We start from the raw sequence: 23,596 nt of genomic DNA, 5'->3' as shown, positions 1-23,596 counted from the left end.
AAGATTTTTATTCCAACCAGTTTCTAGTTCAGAAGCCAAATGGGTCGTTCTGGCCCATACTCTCAAAGTGCTGAACAAGTACCTTTGGGTGCCTCATATTCATATGGAGACTTTACATTCCATTATTTTGGCCATGGAGCTGGAGGAGTATATGGTATCCGTGGATATCCAGGATGCTTACCTTCATTTTCTTATAGCACAGTCCCATCAATGCTACAGATGGGCCCACGGTTATCTTGACTAGTTTTCTGTGCCTAGGCACAACATGACTTATTAGCATAAACCCTTCATCTATAGTTTTGCTATCCTGCAGCAACACTTTCAGTTTCAGGCCCTACCATTTGGACTGGCCACTGCTCCAAGAGTGTTCACCAAAATTATGGTGGTAATGGCGGCTTATCTCCGTCGACAGGGGGATAAGAATTTTTCTGTACTTCGATGATTTATTAATCCAGGCGCAATCTCAGGACCTGCTTCAGAGTCATCTGCAACAGACAATAGTTTTTTTGCAGACACATGGTTTGATCATAAATTGGGCAAAGTCATCCCTGGTTCCATCACAACGGATGACACACTTGGGGGCTGTATTGGATTCAGGTCTTCGCAGAGTAATTTTACCTCTGAACAAAATATCCACAATACAGTCGAGGATTCAGGAGCTGCTACACAGCAGTCAAAGGGTATCCATTCACGCAGCGATGCATGTGATGGGATCTATTGTGTCAATATTTGATATGGTGGAGTATGCTCAATTCCATTAAAGGCATCTACAACATCTGATCCTTTCCAAATGGAATGGGTTACATCAGACAATAAAAACTCAGACTATGGTCCTTCCTCTGGAAGTAAGGAGGTAATTCGCCTGGTGGCTACAGACATCCCATCTGGACAAAGGGAGACTCTTTTGGATCTCAGATTGGGAGGTTCTGACAACGGATGCCAGCCTTCAGGGCTGGGGAGCAGTGTCAGAAAGAAGTTGCTTCCAAGGGCAGTGGACCAAGGAAGAATGTTGCCTGCCAATAAATATATTGGAACTTCGGGCTATATATATGGCACTCATTAGGGCAAAGAACATTCTTCAGGGGAAACCAGTTCAAATTCGCTCAAACAATGCAATGAGAGTAGCGTACCTCAATCATCAGGAAGGAACTTGCAGCCAATGAAGGAGGTAAGCACCACGTTAAGGTCAGCAGAACTTCGTCATCCAGCCTTGTCCGCAGTGTTCATTCCGGGAGTCCTAAACTGGGAAGCAGATTTTCTCAGTCGACACGCCATTCATGCAAACGAATGGGCTTTACACCCTGAGGTCTTCCAGACTCTGGTAGACAAGTGGGGGTTACCGGATATAGATCTCATGGCTTCCCATCACAACAACAAAGTTCCCGCATACGGGTCAAGGACAAAGGATCCCAAAGTGACCTTTGTGGATTCCCTGTCAGTAAGATGGGACTTTCGTCTGGCCTATTTGTTTCCACCAATTGCCCTGTTGCCCAGGGTGATGCGAAAGGTAAAACAGGAAAAGGGCACAGTGATACTAATAGCTCCAGCTTGGCCCAGAAGACACAGATCTGCAGAGGCTGTCGGTGGATGCTCTGTTCCTACTTTCTCAATGTCCAGATCTACTGTCTCAGGGCCCTTGCTATTAAAGCATTCGGATCAGCTGTCTTTGACGGCATGGCTCGAGACTTCCATCCTGAAAGCAAGAGGATTCTCACAACAGGTAATTTGAACAATGCTTAGAGCAAGGAAACCATCCTCAGCTCGCATTTATTACTGAATATTCAATGGTGTAGTGACTAGAAATTTGACCCTAGGTCTTTCAGAGTTTCCAGACTCCTAGCATTCCTTCAGGCAGGAATGGACAAAGGTCTACGGGTGGCTTCCCTGAGAGTTCGGGTGTCAGCACTGACTATGGTTTCAAAAGAAAATTGCTAACCTGCAGGATGTTTGCACTTTTTTTTCCAAGAAATGCTTCACATCCAACCTCCTTGTGTCCCTCCTACAGTTCCTTAGGATCTAAGTTTAGCCCTAAAGGCACTTCAAATTGCCCCTATTTGAACCACTGAAGCAAGTGGATCTTAAATGGTTGACAGCTAAAGTTCTCTTTCTACTGGCTATTGCTTCAGCTAGAAGAGTTTCAGATTTAGGGACATTGTTATGTCGTCCTCCTTTTCTGATATTTCATCCAGATAGAGCGGATCTCAGACCCAAATCTGGGTATCTTCCTAAGGTGGTGTCTAATTTCCACCTTAAATGAAGAAATTGTAGTCCCGGCTTTCTGTGGGAGAGGCATCATTGGACGTAGTCTGTGCTTTAAGGGTCTACGTGGATCGTACCAGTGCCATCAGAAAGACAGACACTCTTCGTTCTCTACAGATTTCACAAGAGAGGATGGTCTGCTGAGAAGCAGACACTGGCGAGGTGGCTTCAGATGACGATTTCAGAAGCATATTCTCAAGCTGTTCTCCCTATTCCAGCTAAGGTCTCTGCTCACTCTACTCATAAGGTAGGACCATCATGGGCAGCACAACATGGTGCTTCAGCTGAACAGATATGTAAGGCAGCCACATGGTCTTCCATTAACACATTCATTAAATATTATGCCTTTGCCTCTCAGGATGCTGCATTCTGGCGAAGGATTCCCCTGTCTAATCAGGAGCATCCCCTCCACTAAAATTTCTTTGGGACATCCCAATGTTTATTCTGTGGACCCTGCAGGAGAAATACGTAGTTATGGTAGACTTACTGTCGATAACTCTTTCGCCTAAGTCCACAGTATCCCATACGATTTGAGAATCCTTACACCTATTAACCTCTTCCTTCTTGTACAGAAGTGTGTGCATGCGTGTTCTTCTCACCTGATTAGGGCTCTCTATGACGCTCCGGCCTTGAGTTTTGGAAAACAGAATTGCCTCAGCCCGGAGGCGGGTATATAGGGGACCGGCCCGTTACATTCTGGGAAGCCGAACGCTTTTGATCGTTGGTGCCAATCCGCTGACGCTATCTTATATCCCAATGTTATCCTATGGATCAGGGCCGGTTCTAGACCTTGTGGCACCCATGGCGAAAGTTTCCTGTGGCACCCCGCCAGGTAAAATAGTTGGTGCGCACGTCCCAAAACAGGGGAGTGGCTTCTTCATAGGGAAGGGGCATGCCCACAGTTATCCCCCTGTACTTGTGCCCCCAGTTGATTTGCATCCTGTAGTAGTGCCCCCAGTTGATTTCCCCCCCAGTAGCTGTTCCCCTTGTAGATTTGCCACCAATAGTAGCGCTGCTTTGAAACCCTAAAAAAAAAAAAAATACACCAATACTTACCAGCCTTGCGCCTGCTTTCGGATCGCTGCTGCAATCTCCAAGGACCAGCTCCTCTCTGTGGGAGAGACATCATGACGTCTGCCATAGTAGTGCCGCATTGGACACTAGGAGTCAATTTTGACCTCTAGCGTCAGTCAGTGGGCGCACACGGCGCCCACTGCAGCCAGCGGCAGGGGATTAGTAGTGGCTCTTGCCATGGCAGTGGTGGCACTCTTTGGGTTGCAGTGCCCAGGGCAAGAAGCCTGCTTGCCCGTGGCAAGAGCCGCTACTGCTGTGGATTTAGGAGAAAGTTATACAGCAACTATGTATTTTTACACGTAAAAAATAAAATCCCCTATGTACAGGTAATCTGCATAGAACCATTTACAATGCACCTTACAGGTAGATTGTGACCAAGCATGCGATATTAGGTGAGGGTGTCAGGCCAATTTGGTTAACCAGTGACTGATTATTGCACAACACTAGTGAAGCCGTATTTTAGGACAATCTTTTAGTTCAGTTGTGGGGGACTGAATTTTAAAATGCCATGTTTCAAGCCAAGCTAATTATCAGAGACCCAATGAGCAGAGCTGCTAAAGTCTTACCACCCATAAAGTAGTTTACTACTCATTTATTCTTAGGACCAGATTACTGAAATCCTAATTGATCTGTTACTTTGCTCTGATGCAGTGGTGCACGTAGAAATATTTTAGTGGTACAGAATGCCAAAAATGGGCGTGGTCATGTGTTGTGAGGGGGCATGGCAACCTACTGCTAGTGGCTCCATGACACTAGCAGCGTGGCCACACAACAGCCCCCTTTTTGTTTGTGGGGGGTGAAGAATCTGGAGGCAAGGCTACAAATATAGAATTCCTCCAGTGTAATAGAAATATTGTAATGCCCCCAATTTAATATATAGTAATGCCTCCATTATAAAACAGAAAATTACAGCCAGTCACACTCCCAGTAACCCTGACAAAGTGGAAGGAGCCGTCATGCACCATGGTCTTGTTACTTTGTGGCACATTAGAATTGTGGTAATTGCAGAGTGTGTGACAGGTGGTACTGCGTACTCACTGCCAAATTCTTAAGGGTACTCTGTACCTGCATACTTGCACTGCTGCTCTGATAACCGTGTCAAAGTTGAAAAATATTGTTATTCCCAATGCCTTGTACTAACCCCAATGCACATGCCCGCTGCTCGTGCACCCACTCCCCCGTGTGTACGCATCCCCTAAGGTTGCGTAAGGGATGCTCCGACATCACCTGTGCATGGGGATGTGTAGTTACGGTAGAGTTTGTGGGCTTGTAGCGGGCGACTCGATCGCAGCATATTTAACCTTTATAGTGTGTTTTGTAGATAATATTCCCCTTAATAATGTCTGCAAGTATGTTTAGTGTAAATGGTTCAGGGACTTGGGAATTCCTCTTTGCATGATACGAAGGGTCTGTCAAAGGTTGAACAGTGGTGTCTAGTACCTAACTGAAGAGTATTTTATTAGAAGCAATCCAGTGTTGGTTAGGAAGAGATTAATCGCTCCTGCGTATAGTTATGTCTTTGAGTAGTTTATGGACATTTACTGTATTTGCAGTTCATTATCCATGCGGCGGGAATCCTGAGGATACCTCCCATCTGAGCAGTTTGAAATAGTCACAGCCCACCTGTTCGAATCCACCTATGACCTTATGTTATAATGCAGAGGGACATTCCTGTGTCCAATGAACAATGAGATTATAGGACCATTGTATTGTACAGTATACTGTGTATATAAAGACCCCCATAGCCAGACCAGCTCACTTCTCTCCACAAAGGTTTTCCCCGTGATGACTGAGAGCTTGTTTCCAGATAGCGCCTGCGAGTCATTCCCACGTGTGTAAGTTTCTCTGTGACCACTTCGTTACTCTGTGTGTATGCGATTGTTCTCCTATAAGTATTTGCCATTTATTCTCTTTGTGTTTATTCTATTTGTGATCGTTCGCTAGTGTTTAATATTTCTGTTTAGTTATTGTGTTTAGGTATTAATGTCAGGTCTGTAGTGTATAAGCTGTAAACTGTTTTTCTTTTCCCTTTTACTTACTAATATCATCTATAAAGGTGTTAGAACCTTAGCAAGTAGTGTGTGTGTTTCACTAGACATTATAAAGGGTTTGAGCGTCTCAATCGCTCAAACAGCTTTCATATCATCCAGGTTAATCAGTGTTACATTGTGGTAATATTACAGTACTAAGGTTTACAGCATAAGCATACCCTTTAGGTGTGTTGTTAAGGTTTTCTGTGTGTAATTCAGTGAGCGTCAGCACCGCTCGTATCCCACTCTCACGGTACAGCGTCCGCTACGCCAATAGCGTAGCATTACGGTACTCGGGCCGCCTACAGCGTGCTCAATACTAAGCATAAGCGAATGTGCCGCTCGTGCGTCTCGACCACGGCCTAGCGTCTGCTACGCAAAGTGCATACCATTACGGCACCTCGTGCGCCTATTGTGTACATTGTTTATAATAAGTATATAGCTTATGTTAAAAGGTAAATAATTAACTTTATCTACAGTTACATATTAAGGGAGCAACAATGGATGTAATGTATCAGAACATTTATCCATGTGACTGGCATCAGGTTTTTCCCCCTTTACATCCCTTAGAACTGCACAGGAAGTCTGCAATATTTGGTTACTAACACCCCTACCCCCATTCCAAGTGACATAACGTTAAAATTTATAAAGTTATGAACAAAGCTTCATCATGAACACAGACCATAACAGCAAAAATATTTAATATACAAAAATGCACAACATAATTGACTGTGTGGTGGCTGAAACAATACAGGTTTACCTAAAAAGCATTTGTGTAAAAATATGAGTGAAAGTATACAGTAAAGCTACATGAAACATTTGCCACTACACATCGGTGATAACCCACTTGGGTGAATTTGGTACAAAGTGACTGTAGACTGAAGTGCGGTCAATCGTCCCTATTAGCAGAGTCTGTCACGTCAGCTTCTTCCTCCCCATGTGGGCAGCCAGCTGGCTGTGGGTAAAAAGGAACGACCAGCCAGTTTAGTGGTGTGTTATTAACCAAGTAATCCATGACATCATCCATAGAACTCTTCATCTTGGCGAATTGCTCCTTGCTGGTGGCTAAGAGGCCATCAGACATCTGATGGAGGAGGCAGAACGGAAGTTCTGATAGACCTCGGTAGCCATGACACTGATGTTCTGAGCCTTGCTCTGGATGTTCTGCGGAAGGCCTTGGACACCGGTCACCAGGGAGAGACAGGTGGTTTGCAGTTGTAGAGTCAGATGCCAGGCTATAGTCAGAATGCGTGATTCAATTTGCTGAAAAAACAGAAGTTACATGTTAGAGCAGAGGTTCTCAAACTTGGTCCTCGGGGGCACACAGTGCATGTTTTGCAGGTCTCCTCACAGAATCGCAAGTGAGATAATTAGCTCCACCTGTGGACCTTTTAAAATGTGTCAGTGAGTAATTAACACACCTGTGCACCTGCTGGGATACCTGCAAAATATGCACTTTGTGTGCCCCTGAGGACAGAGTTTGAGAATCTCTGTGTTAAAGTATCAGAGTAGTATTTCTATGCAGCCAATACTTCGACACCTGGCATGTACACCAGTAGAGGAGTTTACCTCCACGCTCTCAGCCTCCCCACTAGCTTGCTGTCCTGTGGTTTTAGTCCATTCCACCCACGTGTGGTACATCCTATCCTGAGCGTCATGGATCTTCTGGTTGGCACCATTCATGTTCTTTCTTGCAAATTCAATCTAGAAGATGAGAAGCCTTTAATCACTTAATCTAGAAAAGGTTTATTCAGAAACACTGATTTTTTGATTATTATATAATGAACATGTCTTTACCTAAAGTACATAAACACTATCCAATACCATTTCATGGTTTTATTCCTATAGCAATTTTTATGGTATACTGTGCATGAACTTGAAGTTATCAGTGGTCTTGTATCAATATGGGAATCCATAATGAAGATTATTAAATTAGTCACTAATGGATATAGATGAAACAAAAAAAACCCAATATCAGATGATTGATATTCTGATAATCAATGCTCATCGGTGATTGCTGTGAAAGGCAGCAGTGTTCCTATGACCTGGCAGCTGCTGGGTATTTAAAACTGGGGAAGTGGAAGTGCTGCAGCAACTGTTCCACCACCAGGTGGCAGTGCTGCCAGCTTCCCGATACAGCAGTGTTTGAGACACGGATGAGAAACCAAGGGTGCAAACCACCACAATTAACGGCTGCTGGAATATAGACTTCCGGCAGCCACTCACTGGGTGTTGGACACATCAGATACAACCATGTCAGGGGTAGCCCAGCCATCACATCTGCTACAACCAGACCATGCAAGTGTTTATGAGCTCCTTTCTTCACCTTGAGCAAGATTCTAGATGTTGCTTCTTAGAAAAAAAATAAATAAAAAAAAAAAAATAATAGTCCTTTACTGCTACAGGTATGGCAACAAAAGATGCTGGACAGGTGGTGGCCATGGTTATAAATCTGCAACTGACCAGATCAACGGTGTTCTGTAGCCGAGCCATGGCCTCCGGCTCCGGCATTTGACATCCATCACTCGTGTCAGAGCTTGCTGATAAGCACGTTTACGGGCCTTGGTAGAGAGTGACCCCAAGCGAACGTAGTAACTTGGCTTTCCGGCTGCCACTTCAAACCCCTCTGTTTTTGTCGATTCCTTAACTGAAATATATAAAAGCTTGAAATACAATGAAGCCATTTAAAATGTCTGACTTGGCTTTACAGCTGGCCTGTCAGTGGCCTAGTAAGAGTTGTGTGGCTATATAAACGTTATGGTAAGAACTTACCGTTGATAACGTGATTTCTCTTATGTCCACAGGATAACATTGGGATATTGTCGAGCGACAGCGAAAATGGCACCAACACGGTCACGAGCTTTCTGGCCTCCCAGGATGCATTGGGGCCTCCACTATATAGTCCCGCCCACTGACTCAGATCAGTTCTTTCCACAGCGGTTATAGGCAGGAACATTAGGTAGAGACCTGTACAGGCGATAAGAACACACATGCACACCCTTCCATACAAGGAAGAGGTTTTTAGTGTTTGTCTAGATCCTCAAATCAGATGCGTCCGGGTGGGATCCCTGTGGATACCTGTGGACATAAGAGAAATCACATTATCAATGGTAAGTTCTTACCATAACGTTTATTTCTCTGGCTGGGTCCACAGGATTATCCACAGGATAACATTGGGATTCCCAAAGCCATTTTAGTGGTGGGGACGCTCCTGATTGCACAGGAGGACCTTTCGCCCGAAGTCTGCGTCATGAGAGGCAAAAGTATCCAAGGCATAATGTCTGATGAATGTGTTTATGGAAGACCATGTGGCTGCCTTACATATCTGTTCTGCTGATGCACCCTGTTGTGCTGCCCAAGAAGGACCTACCTTACGTGTAGTGTGCGCAGAGACATTAGCCGGAATAGGGAGATCTGCATGAGAATAAGCTTCAGATATTACCACTCGGAGCCATCTCGCCAGCGTCTGTTTACTAGCAGGCCAACCTCTCCTATGGAATCCGTAGAGGGAATCTGTTTTCCTGATGGCACTAGTACGATCTATATAGATTTTTAAAGACCGGACCACGTCTAGTGACGCTTCTCCCGCAGATAGTCCCGATACCTGAAAAGCTGGGACTACAATCTCTTCATTCAGGTGAAACTTTGATACCACCTTTGGAAGATAACTAGATCTCGTTCTGAGAACTGCTCTGTCTGGAAAAAAACTTAGGAAAGGAGACTTACATGATAATGCTCCTAAATCTGACACTCTTCTGGCTGACGCCATTGCCAGTAAAAAAAGAACTTTAATCGTTAACCACTTAAGATCCGCTCTCTCAAGTGGTTCAAACAAAGGACCCTGGAGAAATTTAAGAACTAAATTCAAATCCCAGGGAGCTGCAGGAGGAACAAATGGAGGTTGAATATGTACTACTCCTTGGAAAAACGTACGTACATCCTGTAGGTCAGCAATCTTCTGCTGAAACCACAGTCAACGCTGAGACTTGCACCCTCAAGGAAGCAACCTTCAACCCCTTATCCAATCCTGCCTGCAGAAAATCCAAAATCCTAGCTACTTTAAAGGCTCTTGGATTGTAATTTTTTCCAGAACACCAATGAATATAGGCTTGCCATATTCTATGATATACACGGGCCGAAGAAGGCTTTCTTGCTCTAAGCATGGTTTGGATTACTTGCTTTGAAAATCCTTTAGCCTCTAAGATAGAGGTTTCAACAGCCACGCCGTCAAAGACAGGCGATCCAGATGACTGACAAGGACCCTGCATTAACAGATCTGGACGTTGAGGGAGCAGTATCGGTGCTTCCACGGACATTCTCCACAGATCTGTGTACCAATGCCTTCTTGGCCAAGCTGGAGCTATTAGAATGATTGCTCCTTTTGCCTGTTTTAGCTTTCTCACTACTCTGGGTAACAGAGATATTGGAGGGAACAGATATGCCAGCTGAAACCTCCATTCTACTGACAGTGCGTCTACCAGGACTGCTCCTGGGTCCCTTGTTCTTGATCCGTACCTCGGAACTTTGTTGTTTAGACGAGACGCCATAAGGTCTATCTCCGGTAGACCCCATCTGTTCACCAGTGTCCGAAACACTTCTGGGTGTAGTGCCCATTCGGTTTCCTGAATGGTGTGCCGACTGAGAAAATCCGCTTCCCAATTTAGTACACCCGGGACAAATACTGCTGACAATGCTGGGAGATGGAGTTCTGCCCACTTTAGAATGGGAGTTACTTCCTCCATCAGACTCTTGCTGTGAGTCCCTCCTTGATTTAGGTATGCTACTGCCGTCGCATTGTCTGAGCGGATCTGGACTGGTCTTCCTTGTAGATTGTCCTTTGCCTGAACTAGGGCCAAGTAAATGGCTCTTATTTCTAACAGATTTATCGGCAGGCGACTTTCCCTTGCGGTCCATTTTCCCTGGAACCATAGGCTTCCGAGTACCGCCCCCCAACCTTGCAGGCTGGCATCTGTCGTCAGGACTTGCCACTCTTTTATCCAAAAGGGTCTCCTTGTTTAAATGGTCTGTCTGTAGCCACCATGCTAGAGACCTTTTTACATTTACTGGAATCTTTATCATCTGCTTCTTTATTGTTTGATGATTTCCGTTCCATTTTGTCAAAATGAGATGCTGCAATGGTCTGGAGTGGAATTGCGCATATTCCACCATGTCGAACGTTGATACCATCAGACCCAACAGTCGCATTGCTGCATGGACTGACATTGTCTGGGCTTGCAACGCTTCCTGAGCCATGACCTGCACCTTGACTATTTTCTTCTCTGGTAAGAGAACTCTCTGTAGGTCTGAATCCAATATGGCTCCCAAATGAACCATCCGCTGTGATGGATTCAGGGACGACTTCTCCCAATTTATGAGCCACCCGTGTCTCTGTAAACAAACTATCGTCTGTTGGAGATGGCTCAACAGTAAATCTTGCGACTGTGCTAAGATTAATAGGTCGTCTAGGTATGGGAATATCCTTATCCCTGGTTTGCGCAGACAAGCTGCCATAACCACCATGATCTTGGTAAACACCCTGGGTGCTGTAGCTAGCCCAAAGGGCAGAGCTTGAAACTGGAAGTGTTCCTTGAGGATGGCAAACCTGAGGTAACACTGATGTGATAGTGCTATAGGCATATGTAGGTAAGCATCCCGCACATCCAGAGATACCATATAGTCTCCCGGTTCCATAGCCAACATTATGGAGCGTAACGTCTCCATGTGGAACTTCGGGATCCATATGTAATTGTTCAACATATTCAGATTTAGAATTGGTCGATATGACCCATTTGGTTTCTGGATTAGAAACAGATTGGACTAACACCGGTCCCTTTTGTGATGGAGGTACTGGGACAATCACACCTGACTGCAGTAATTTTTGGACTGCTTCTTGCAGGGAATTGTCCTTCGACTCTATACGAGACGGGCTGGTGCAAAAAAAAAATCTTTGAGGAGGCTGCCTCCTGAATGGGAACCCATACCCCTGAGATACTACCTTCTGCACCCAGGCATCTGTTGTTGACTGTTGCCATGTGGGTGCAAATTGCAGGAGTCGGCCCCCAACCCTGGAATCCTCCAGGCGGAGGCCCGTCTCTTCAGGCTGAGGGCTTTTGTTCAGGTTTGGAAGCTGGCTTTTTGCTAGCCCACTGCTGCCTACCCCTGGATTTAAACTGGGGTTGTTTAGGCTCCTCTTTACCTTTCGCTTTGCCAGCGAAATGAGCAAAATTTTAAACCCTTGGACTTAGGGTTGTAGGTAGCCGGAAAACTGACCTTCGATTCAGCCTCTGACTCTAGGATATCCGATAAAGGTTTTCCAAATAATATATTACCCACGAAAGGCAATGCTTCCAATTCCTTCTTGGACTCCGCATCTGCCTTCCAGGTCCGTAGCTAGACTGTTCTGAGAGAGACTACTGCCAGGGCTGAAGCTTTAGAAGCAACAGTGCCTACATCAATGGCTGCTTCTTCTAAATACTGGGCAGATTGTCTTAAACGGCAAAGACGATCCTCTTGCTCCCTAGTAGGAGAGGGGATGTCATTCTCTAGTTCCTCTATCCATTCGCCCATTGCCTTTGCTACCCAGGCCGAAGCCATAGCAGGTCTTACCACTGCACCCACAAGAGAAAAAAAATATTTTTCAATAGGCTCTCTACCCTCCTGTCTGTGACATCATTCAAAGAGGTAAATGACAGTGGCAAAGCAGATTTGTGCACTAGTTGCAGAACATGTGCATCTACTTTTGGAGGAACTTCTCTCTTCGAACAATCTCCAGCAGGAAATGGATAATAAGAATCCCATCTCCTAGGAATCTTATACTTTTTACCGGGCGCTGCCCAAGACTCATCCATCATTTCCGTCAACTCCTCTGACGCTGGAAATTCAGCTTTCACTGACTTTGTTCGTTTGAATACAGGTGCTTTTGCTTTTAACGCTGTCTTGGCTGGTTCTTCCAGAGAAAGCACAGCCTTTACTGCATTAATGAGTTCAGCTACATCATCTGAACTAAAGCTCTGCAATTGATCATCATACGGAGTTGAATCTATTGTTTCCGCATCATCATCCGATGTATCCTCTTGTGTAGTCTGCCATACAGACGTATCTGTCTTAGTCTTACCTACCCCCTGGTTGCTTGTAGAGGCTACTGGAACCAAACCATAGGAAGGGAGTTGCATGTATGGGTTCATAGTGTAACCTAACCCTTGAGGTGGTGCTACTGGAGCTAACCTGTTTTTTACTTCGCTGAAAAGCGACACAGTTTGCACACAAACACTCATAAGTGACCAATTGAATCATATCAATTACCCCTGACTTACAAGATAAGCATGTTAGGGCTGTAGGAGTGCTTGACAAATTCTCCTCATCACTTTTGCCGCTCAGACATTTTTTCTGATATTGACTACACAATTTTGTGACTGAACCACACCCTATAATCAGTATATAGAGGTGAAATCAATCTGACCACAGTGCACCTGATTTGAGGGTCAGAACAGGACTGACATTACACAGAAAAGTCAGCACACATACTAGCAGTCAGTCACATGTTAAAGCATTAGACATTGTCATATGAAAATACAACCTCCATAATAACTTATACATAAGTAGGAAAATTGTACTTCTGTTTAACTGGTTCTTTTTCAACATAACATGCAGAAAACACAGTAATATACAGGTCTCATATGCAATAGGTACTAAAAATTAACAGTGCACACGAAGTAGAAGGAATTTTTAGTACTGTATACCCCGCCTCCAGGGAGCGGGATACAGGGAGACTCACCACACTTCCATATCCAAGCAAAGACGCTCGAAAGACGCCGAGTGGATTCAGACGCTACTGGTGTACACTGCCGCTCTTGGTAACTGATAACGGACACGGACGCTGAGCGACTCCACGTGCATGCAGACACTAAAGGCCTGCGACTCGGTCTGGGCGGGTTTATATCCAGTGTACACAACCGCAGCGTCTAAGCTGCGACCGAGTACCCTCGTGGTAGCGTCTGAGCCGGAAGTGAGGTCATTCAGTTCATGAAACGAGACCCGCGGGAACTGGCCATGAACTCTGAGGAGGGACGACCAGGAGAGCGTCTGAAACCCCCTGTTGACTTAAACTCCCAGGATCGCAGCCTCACCTAGTCCTGGCGCCTATGATCCCCGGAGCGTAGCGCTGTCACACTCGAGATGTTCGGCGCATCAACACGCTGTTTGTAGTCTCCACCAAATCAGTGTAGCCGTGTCCTGACCCCTCTAGTAAGAGGAAGTCCATAGACTCACCGTCTCCCCATGGTCCGGCCACAGCCTGGTTACGTCTGCTGGACCTGCTAGAACATCCGACACAGACGCCCGTCGAGACAGCACTGTACCGCGAAGGTAAGCGTTGTTGCGACCCGGTGGGGAGTTGTTGGAGCGACTCTTTCTAATACACGTTTAAGACGCTGTTAAGAGAAGTCGCTCAAACCAAAACAGTAAGTCTATAAAAATAAAGTAATGAAAACTTGAGGCTGCTTTCACAGCAGCCCTGTGACCATGCGGCTTCCTGCCGCACCAAGCAAAAAACTGATCTGACTGAGTCAGTGGGCGGGACTATATAGTGGAGGCCCCAATGCATCCTGGGAGGCCAGAAAGCTTGTGACCGTGTTGGTGCCATTTTCGCTGTCGCTTGACAATATCCCAATGTTATCCTGTGGATAATCCTGTGGACCCAGCCAGAGAAAGTTATACTTTGTGGCCCAGTAGGCCAAGTGTTAGTTCATGAATATACTGCTCACATCAGTTCTAGCTTACCCAGCTCCTCGTCCGTGGGTGGCAGGTATTGTTCCAGGAGACTCTCAGATGTCGTCAGTGCCATGTCCACACGGCTGCTCACCATCTGCGCTACACGGCTCCCCATAATGGTACTAATGCCCCCATTCACAGCAGCCTTGGTCATCTCTACACCATCCTGCACAGCTCCCTTAGTTCTGCCAACTACTCCCGATATACTCTGTACGACCACATCCTTAGCACCAAGAACTGCCTCAGAGGCAGTGGAGACCACCTAGAGGAGGAGGACACAGGTACTGCAGATAACATTTATACAACACACCTGTGTAACACGTTATCCTATGTGTAGGATAGTCAGTTATAGCTGCTGGGCTATAAAGTTACCTTGTCAGTAGGCTGATAGAGAATGGGCAGCTTCACCTCAATCTTACCCAATCCTATACATGCAATGTTGTTAGCCAGGGCAACTAAAGGGTTTATTAAAAAAATAAAGCCACTTATGAAACAGTACATTGCACTAAACATGCATCTAAATGGAGTTGGCCATCAATGATATCAAATATAGAGATCCAGTGGCTCTCCAACATAAATGGTACAGAGCCCCAATGTTATTGCCAGCACATGGAGCCCAATGCCACCCCCTGATTGGCCTGCAGCCCTGCGAGTAATAGATGGGGGTTAATGATCAGTGGGTGAAGCCATCAATTGTTATACAACATTGATGCTAACCACCAATGGTACCATCGATTGCTAGCCTAGTGATGTGCATCTTAGACCAGGGACAGCCAATATTTAGGCTACTTTCTATGCTAAGGTGATTTAAGATGGGCTTGTTCTTTGCATAGTAGGAGACCGTATTTACAACATACAGGACCATAAATCAGCATTTTACTGCTACACCAACTAAATCCAGTGCTCTCCTCATTGTAAGAGAAAACATACAAGAGGTAATTATCAGCAACTGGATGACAAGCATAATCTAGAGTACTTACTATATGTGTATTTTAATTAAGGACATAATAGGCTGTCAAATACTGAAGTCTGTCCAGTGTGCGAGTACAGGGAAGTCAATAATGCATGACAGACTGGATCTAATATTGGGGGGGGGGGGTATTTATCAAGGCTTGGAGACTGATCATGTAAACAGCCAAATATCCTTTAACTGCCAATAATCTAATCTCTGAGCTTTGATAAGCATCCTCCTTAAAGATAGTTTCCAGACAGCAGAAAATACCAAAACCTACTCTGAGGCTTCAGTCTCTGCAGGATTGGCCTGGCGCTGGTCACAGCCACCGACGTGATGGTCTTCACACTTCTCTCCGCTACATTGCACACAGATTTCAGGTAGGGGTGGTTATCTTTGGTGTGGATATAGGCAGAATACACCATGTCATACGTTGAGCTCACCAAGGGGAGGTTGATCAACCGGACCACAACGTTCTACAGGAGAAACAGCCAGAGTTAGTCCAACACCATACAGCTGGGTTCCTCTCCGAGCAGACCAGGAGGCTACACCTGTGGACAGGGCTCAGGGTGCACATTTATGGTTTTCAGTTGTGACCTATAACATTGGCAATTACCACTCAGTTTTGGTTTGTTTTTAAACACACAATTGTGAGTTTGAGATGCAGCAGTTGCATAGTACACAGGTTACTAGGACCAGTAATATCAGGACTACAGGTGGCCCAGTTGATCAGTTAGGGACTGCAGCACACATTGCACATGCAATATCTGGCTGCACTGTTAAAATAAGATTTTACTCACCGGTAAATCTATTTCTCGTAGTCCGTAGTGGATGCTGGGAACTCCGTAAGGACCATGGGGAATAGCGGCTCCGCAGGAGACTGGGCACAACTAAAGAAAGCTTTAGGTCACCTGGTGTGCACTGGCTCCTCCCACCATGACCCTCCTCCAAGCCTCAGTTAGGACACTGTGCCCGGACGAGCCGACATAATAAGGAAGGATTTTGAATCCCGGGTAAGACTCATACCAGCCACACCAATCACACCGTATAACTCGTGATACTATACCCAGTTAACAGTATGAATATAACAGCCTCTCAGATGGCTCAACAATAACCCTTTAGTTAGGCAATAACTATATACAAGTATTGCAGACAATCCGCACTTGGGATGGGCGCCCAGCATCCACTACGGACTACGAGAAATAGATTTACCGGTGAGTAAAATCTTATTTTCTATGACGTCCTAGTGGATGCTGGGAACTCCGTAAGGACCATGGGGATTATACCAAAGCTCCCAAACGGGCGGGAGAGTGCGGATGACTCTGCAGCACCGAATGAGAGAACTCCAGGTCCTCCTCACCCAGGGCATCAACCTTGCAGAATTTAGCAAACGTGTTTGCCCCCGACCAAGTTGCAGCTCGGCAAAGTTGGAAAGCCGAGACCCTTCGGGCAGCTGCCCAAGATGAGCCCACCTTCCTTGTGGAATGGGCTTTTACAGATTTTGGCTGCGGTAGTCCAGCCGCAGAATGCGCCAGCTGAATTGTGCTACAAATCCAGCGAGCAATAGTCTGCTTAGAAGCAGGAGCACCCAGTTTGCTGGGTGCATACAGGATAAACAGCGAGTCAGTTCTCCTGACTCTAGCCGTCCTGGAAACATAATTTTTCAAGGCCCTGACTACGTCCAGTAACTTGGAATCCTCCAAATCCCTAGTAGCCGCAGGCACTACAATAGGTTGGTTCAAGTGAAAAGCTGATACCACCTTAGGGAGAAACTGGGGACGAGTCCTCAATTCTGCCCTATCCATATGGAAAATCAGATAAGGACTTTTATATAACAAAGCCGCCAATTCTGAGACACACCTGGCCGAAGCCAAGGCCAACAACATGACCACTTTCCGCGTGAGATATTTTAGATCCACGGTTTTTAGTGGCTCACACCAATGTGATTTTAAGAAACTCAACACCACGTTGAGAACCCAAGGTGCCACTGGAGGCACAACCGGGGGCTGAATATGCAGCACTCCTTTTACAAATGTCTGAACTTCAGGTACTGAAGCTAGTTCTTTCTGGAAGAAAATCGACAGAGCCGAGATCTGTACCTTAATGGAGCCTAATTTTAGGCCCATAGACACTCCTGCTTGTAGGAAATGCAGAAATCGACCCAGTTGAAATTCCTCTGTTGGGGCCTTTTTTGGCCTCACACCAAGCAACATATTTTCGCCATATGTGGTGATAATGTTTTGCAGTTACATCTTTCCTGGCTTGAATCAGCGTAGGAATGACTTCCTCCGGAATGCCCTTTTCCCTTAGGATCCGGCGTTCAACCGCCATGCCGTCAAAACGTAGCCGCGGTAAGTCTTGGAACAGACAGGGCCCCTGCTGCCGCAGGTCCTGTCTGAGCGGCAGAGGCCATGGGTCCTCTGATATAATTTCTTGAAGTTCTGGGTACCAAGCTCTTCTTGGCCAATCCGGAACCATGAGTATCGTTCTTACTCCTCGCCTTCCTATTATTCTCAGTACCTTTTGTATGAGAGGCAGAGGGGGGAACACATAAACCGACTGGTACACCCACGGTGTTACCAGAGCGTCCACAGCTATCGCCTGAGGGTCCCTTGACCTGGCGCAATATCTTTTATAGCTTTTTGTTGAGGCGGAACGCCATCATGTCCACCTGTGGCCTTTCCCAATGGTGTACAATCCTTTGGAAGACTTCTGGATGAAATCCCCACTCTCCCGGGTGGAGGTCGTGTCTGCTGAGAAGATCTGCTTCCCAGTCGTCCACTCCAGGAATGAACACTGCTGACAGTGTTAACACATGATTTTCCGCCCATCGGAGAATCCTTGTGGCTTCTGCCATTGCCATCCTGCTTCTTGTGCCGCCCCGTTGGTTTACATGGGCGACTGCCGTGATGTTGTCTGATTGGATCAGTACCGGCTGGTTTTGAAGCAGAGGCCTTGCCTGACTCAGGGCATTGTAAATGGCCCTCAGTTCCAGAATATTTATGTGTAGGGAAGTCACCTGACTTGACCAAAGTCCCTGGAAGTTTCTTCCCTGTGTGACTGCCCCCAAGCCTCAAAGGCTGGCATCCATGGTCACTAGGACCTAGTCCTGTATGCCAAACCTGCGGCCCTCTTGAAGATGGGCACTCTGCAGCCACCACAGTAGAGATACCCTGGTCCTTGAAGACAGGGTTATCAGCCGATGCATCTGAAGATGTGATCCGGACCACTTGTCCAACAGGTCCCACTGAAAAGTTCTTGCATGGAACCTGCCGAATGGGATTGCTTCGTAGGAAGCTACCATTTTTCCCAGGACTCGCGTGCAATGATGCACCGATACCTGTTTGGCTTCAGGAGGTCTCTGACTAGAGATGACAGCTCCTTGGCTTTCTCCTCCGGGAGAAACACTTATTTCTGTTCTGTGTCCAGAACCATCCCCAGGAACAGTAGACGCGTCGTAGGAACCAGCTGTGACTTTGGACTGTTTAGAATCCAACCGTGCTGTTGTAGCACTTTCCAAAATAGTGCTACCCCGACTAGCAACTGCTCCTTGGACCTTGCCCTTATAAGGAGATTGTCCAAGTACGGGATAATTAAAACTCCTTTTTCGAAGGAGTATCATTTCGGCCATTACCTTGGTAAACACCCTCGGTGCCATGTACAGTCCAAACGGCAGTGTCTGGACTTGGTAATGGTAATCCTGTACCACAAATCTGAGGTACTCCTGGCGAGGATGGTAAATGGGGACATGCAGGTAAGCATCCTTGATGTCCCGGGATCCCATGTAATCCCCCTCGTCCAGGCTTGCAATAACCGCCCTGAGCGATTCCATCTTGAACTTGAATTTTTTTATGTATGTGTTCAAGGATTTTAAATATAAAATGGGTCACACCGAACCATGCGGTTTCGGTACCCCAAACCGTGTGGAATAGTAACCCCGTCCTTGTTGAAGTAGGGGCACCTTAAGTATTACCTGATGGGAATACAGCTTATTAATTGCCTCTAGCGCAGCCTCCCTGCCTGAGGAAGTCGTCGGCAAGGCATATTTGAGGAAACGGCGGGGGGGGGGGGGGGGGTGGGAGACATCTCGAATTCCAGCTTGTACCCCTGAAATACTACTTGCATGAAACAGGGATCCACCTGTGAGCGAGCCCACTGATCGCTGAAATTTTTGAGACGGCCCCCCACTGTACCTGGCTACACCTGTGGAGCCCCCGCGTCATGCTGTGGACTCAGAGGAAGCGAGAGAAGAATTTTGATTCTGGGAACAGGCTGACTGGTGCAGCTTTTTCCCTCTTCCCATGTCTCTGTACAGAAAGGAAGCGCCTTTGACCCGCTTGCTTTTCTGAAGCCGAAAGGACTGTACCTGATAATACAGTGCTTTCTTAGTCTGAGGAAACCTGAGGTAAAAATATTTCTTCCCAGCTGTTGCTGTGGATAGGAGGTCCCAGAGACCATCCCCAAATAATTCCTCACCCTTATAAGGCAGAGTCTCTATGCACCTTTTAAAGTCAGCATCACCTGTCCAGTGACAGGTCTCTAATACCCTCCTGACAGAATGGACATTACATTCATTTTGGATGCCAGCCGGCAAAATATCCCTCTGTGCATCCCTCATATATAAGACGACATCTTTAATATGTTCTCATGTTTGACAGGGTCACCGACCACGCTGCAGCAGCAGCACGATCTGCAGGTCTCAGTCTAGTACCTGAGTGTGTAAATACAGACTTCAGGATAGCCTCCTGCTTTTTATCAACAGGTACCTTCAAAGTGGCCATTCCTAAAATGGCAGTGCCACCTTTTTTGACAACCGTGTGAGCGCCTTATCCACCCTAGGGGATATCTCCCAGCGTAACTTATCCTCTGGCGGGAAAGGGTACGCCATCAGTAACTTTTTAGAAATTACCAGTTTCTTATCGGGGGGAACCCACGCTTTTCACACACTTCATTCATTCATCTGATGGGGGAACAAAACACTGCCTGCTTTTTCTCCCCAACATAAAAACCCATTTTTAGAGGGTTAATGTCAGAAATGTGTAACACATTTTTTTTATTGCCGGGATCAAGTCACGGATGTTCCTAGTGGATTGTGTATATGTCTCAACCTTGTCGACACTGGAGTCAGACTCCGTGTCGACATCTGTGTCTGCCATCTGAGTGAGCGGGCGTTTTTGAGCCCCTGATGGCCTTTGAGACGCCTGGGCAGGCGTGGACTGAGAAGCCGGCTGTCCCACAGCTGTTACGTCATCCACCCTTTTATGTAAGGAGTTGACACTGTCGGTTAATACCTTTCACCTAATCATCCACTCTGGTGTCAGCCCCACAGGGGGCGACATCACATTTATCAGCATCTGCTCCGTCACCATATAAGCCTCCTCATTAAACATGTCGACACAGCTGTACCGACACACCACACACACACACAGGGAATGCTCTGACTGAGGACAGGACCCCACAAAGCCCTTTGGGGAGACAGAGAGAGAGTATGCCAGCACACACCAGAGCGCTATATAATGTGGGGATTAACACTATAACTGAGTGAAATTTCCCCAATAGCTGCTTGTATATATAATATTGCGCCTAAATTTAGTGCCCCCCCTCTCTTTTTAACCCTTTGAGCCTGAAAACTACAGGGGAGAGCCTGGGGAGCTTTCTTCCAGCTGCACTGTGAAGAGAAAATGGCGCCAGTGTGTCTGAGGGAGATAGCTCCGCCCCTTTTTTGCAGACTTTTCTCCCGCTTTTTTCTGGATTCTGGCAGGGGTATTTACCACATATATAGCCTCTGGGGCTATATATTGTGGTATTTTTGCCAGCCAAGGTGTTTTTATTGCTGCTCAGGGCGCCCCCCCAAGCGCCCTGCACCCTCAGTGACCGGAGTGTGAAGTGTGTATGAGGAGCAATGGCGCACAGCTGCAGTGCTGTGCGCTACCTTGGTGAAGACTGATGTCTTCTGCCGCCGATTTTCCGGACCTCTTCTTGCTTCTGGCTCTGTAAGGGGGACAGCGGCGCGGCTCCGGGACCGAACACCAAGGCTGGGCCTGCGGTCGATCCCTCTGGAGCTAATGGTGTCCAGTAGCCTAAGAAGCCCAAGCTGGCTGCAAGCAGGCAGGCAGGTTCGCTTCTTCTCCCCTTAGTCCCTCGCTGCAGTGAGCCTGTTGCCAGCAGGTCTCACTGAAAATAAAAAACCTAATTCTATACTTTCTTTCTAGAAGCTCAGGAGAGCCCCTAGTGTGCATCCAACCTCAGCCGGGCACAAAATCTAACTGGGGCTTGGAGGAGGGTCATGGTGGGAGGAGCCAGTGCACACCAGGTGACCTAAAGCTTTCTTTAGTTGTGCCCAGTCTCCTGCGGAGCCGCTATTCCCCATGGTCCTTACGGAGTTCCCAGCATCCACTAGGACGTCAGAGAAAGGGGGTTGTAGACCACCACCATTACTTAAAATTAACAGGAGCAAACATACACTATTCTGTGCCTAGTCTACATACAATGCTCCCAAACTGCACTCCAAGTTTTAGTATCCATGCTTCACCACAGGTGACTCAATTAGTACCCCAGTCCATTTGATTTAATCATCTAGGTTCAAGCATAGATATCCTTAAAACCTGGACTGTAACAGTAGTATTTGGGAGGGGAGGGGGTGTGACTGGTTTAGAGAAGCACACTACTAACCGCATAGGGCATGAGGCGAACAAGCATATATCCCTGAATATTAATTGTAAATAATCCCAATACAGGGCATGTGATCACCTACAGGAATCCACATTACCATTCTCCAGCCTCACGTATACCATAGTGTCACCATACACTGTACTTACCTGCTGCTCTACTGTCTCTGCCATATTAACAGTCAGCCACCTAGGAAACATAAGATACACACATGTAAGAGCACAGAAGGCAGCAGTTATTCAGGGATGGACATCACTGCCTGATGGTTACAGACCATCAATGGTTCCCTTACAACTAGGGAGGCCAATCCCGGGATCAGGATCGGCGGGATCCCGGGATTTGGGCCCAAAAATGCCGGGATTTGAATCCCAGGATTGGAGCCTCCAATCCCGGGATTCGAGTGCGCATGCACAGTTTTGCCCGACAGCGCTGCCCAGCTGTCAGCGATGTAGTTACATCAGCTATGGACACACACTGACCGCGCTGGCGGCATTTCAAACGTAGCACCGGCCAATCAGAGCTGGCAGACCGGCAGCCAATCAGGGAAGCGGCCAGCGCTACATTTGAAATGCTGCCAGCGCGGTCAGTGTGTGTCCATGGCTGGTGCCCGCGGCCCGCCTAAGTAGTAAGTGTTTAACTTGTCGCTACCTACACCCACACTCCCTCACTGCTCCAGACATCCCTCTGCTCACTACACCCACTGGCACCTTCCCTTCCTGTATCTTACATGCTCACTACACACCCACCCTCCCACTGCTCCCTACACCCACCCTCCCATCCTGTTCCTTACATCCTCCCTACACCCACCCTCTCTTGCTCCCTACATCCACCCTGCCTTACTGCCCTCCACATATACTTTCCCTACTGCAATCCTGAGAATGAGCATTTTTTAATCCCAAATCCCAGGATTGAAAAAATTCCCCCGGGATTGGCCTCCCTACTTGCAACTACTAATATATCAAACATTCAATGATAGCATTTCAATGTTTGCAGCCATCAAATGGTGATGATTGGATGGTGTTCCAGTGGTTACCTGTATTCCAGTATCCTGAGCTCTGCACAACCTCCTAGCTCCTTCCTGACTGCTGCTCCCTGACTCAGGGCACCCTGGCTTTTATAGGAGCTGCCTCACATGTGACCTGCTCTGTCCCTCCCCTATCTAAAGCTCAGGAGGAGGAGTCACAGGTGTGGGTGCAAATCATTAGTGTTTCCTGTCAGCTCCATAAGTGTCTAACTACATTTCTGCGACATGGGGCAGATGTTCTAAGCCTTGGAGAGAGATAAATAGGCTTACCATAATGTCCCTTTAAATCTAAGCACTCATGGATTACACAGATTCTCTAGCTGATTACAACCAGGTGAAATGCAGACTTGATGTCAGCCAGCCCAGGGACAGTGTGGTAAGCCTAGAGATAAAGGGGCAGATGTATTAATCCTGGAGTAGTGATAAAGCAGTGATAAGTGGAAGGTGATAACGCACCAGCCAATCATTACAGATTTGAAAAATGACAGTTAGGAGCTGATTGGCTGGTGCATTATCACCTTCTACTTATCACTGCTTTATCACTTCTCCAGGCTTAACACATCTGCCCCAAAGTACCAACCAACCAGCTCCTGACTGTAATTTTTAAAAAAACAGCCTGTAACATGTCAGTTGGGAGCTGATTGGCTGGTAGTTTATCTCATCTACTTTATCTCTCTAGTCTCCAGGCTCTGATACATCTCCCCTTAGGTGTCTAAGGCTAGGACTATCTGTCTTGGGAATGCAATGCTTACACAAACACCAATCTATGACAGTGGCAGTTTTATGCTGATTTTTCTGCTTATTATCGTTTATTTATGT

The 23,596-nt window shown here is 46.7% G+C and overlaps 1 pseudogene; it reads right to left on the bottom strand.

Moving 5' to 3' along the window:
- Positions 1-6,047: 6,047 nt before the first annotated feature.
- On the bottom strand, positions 6,048-22,831 carry LOC135055187 (perilipin-2-like; annotated as a pseudogene).
- Positions 22,832-23,596: the final 765 nt, after the last annotated feature.

The sequence above is a fragment of the Pseudophryne corroboree genome, chromosome 1, assembly GCF_028390025.1.
Source record: "Pseudophryne corroboree isolate aPseCor3 chromosome 1, aPseCor3.hap2, whole genome shotgun sequence".
Lineage (NCBI taxonomy): Eukaryota > Metazoa > Chordata > Amphibia > Anura > Myobatrachidae > Pseudophryne > Pseudophryne corroboree.
This window is presented reverse-complemented; position numbering and strand designations above follow the sequence as displayed.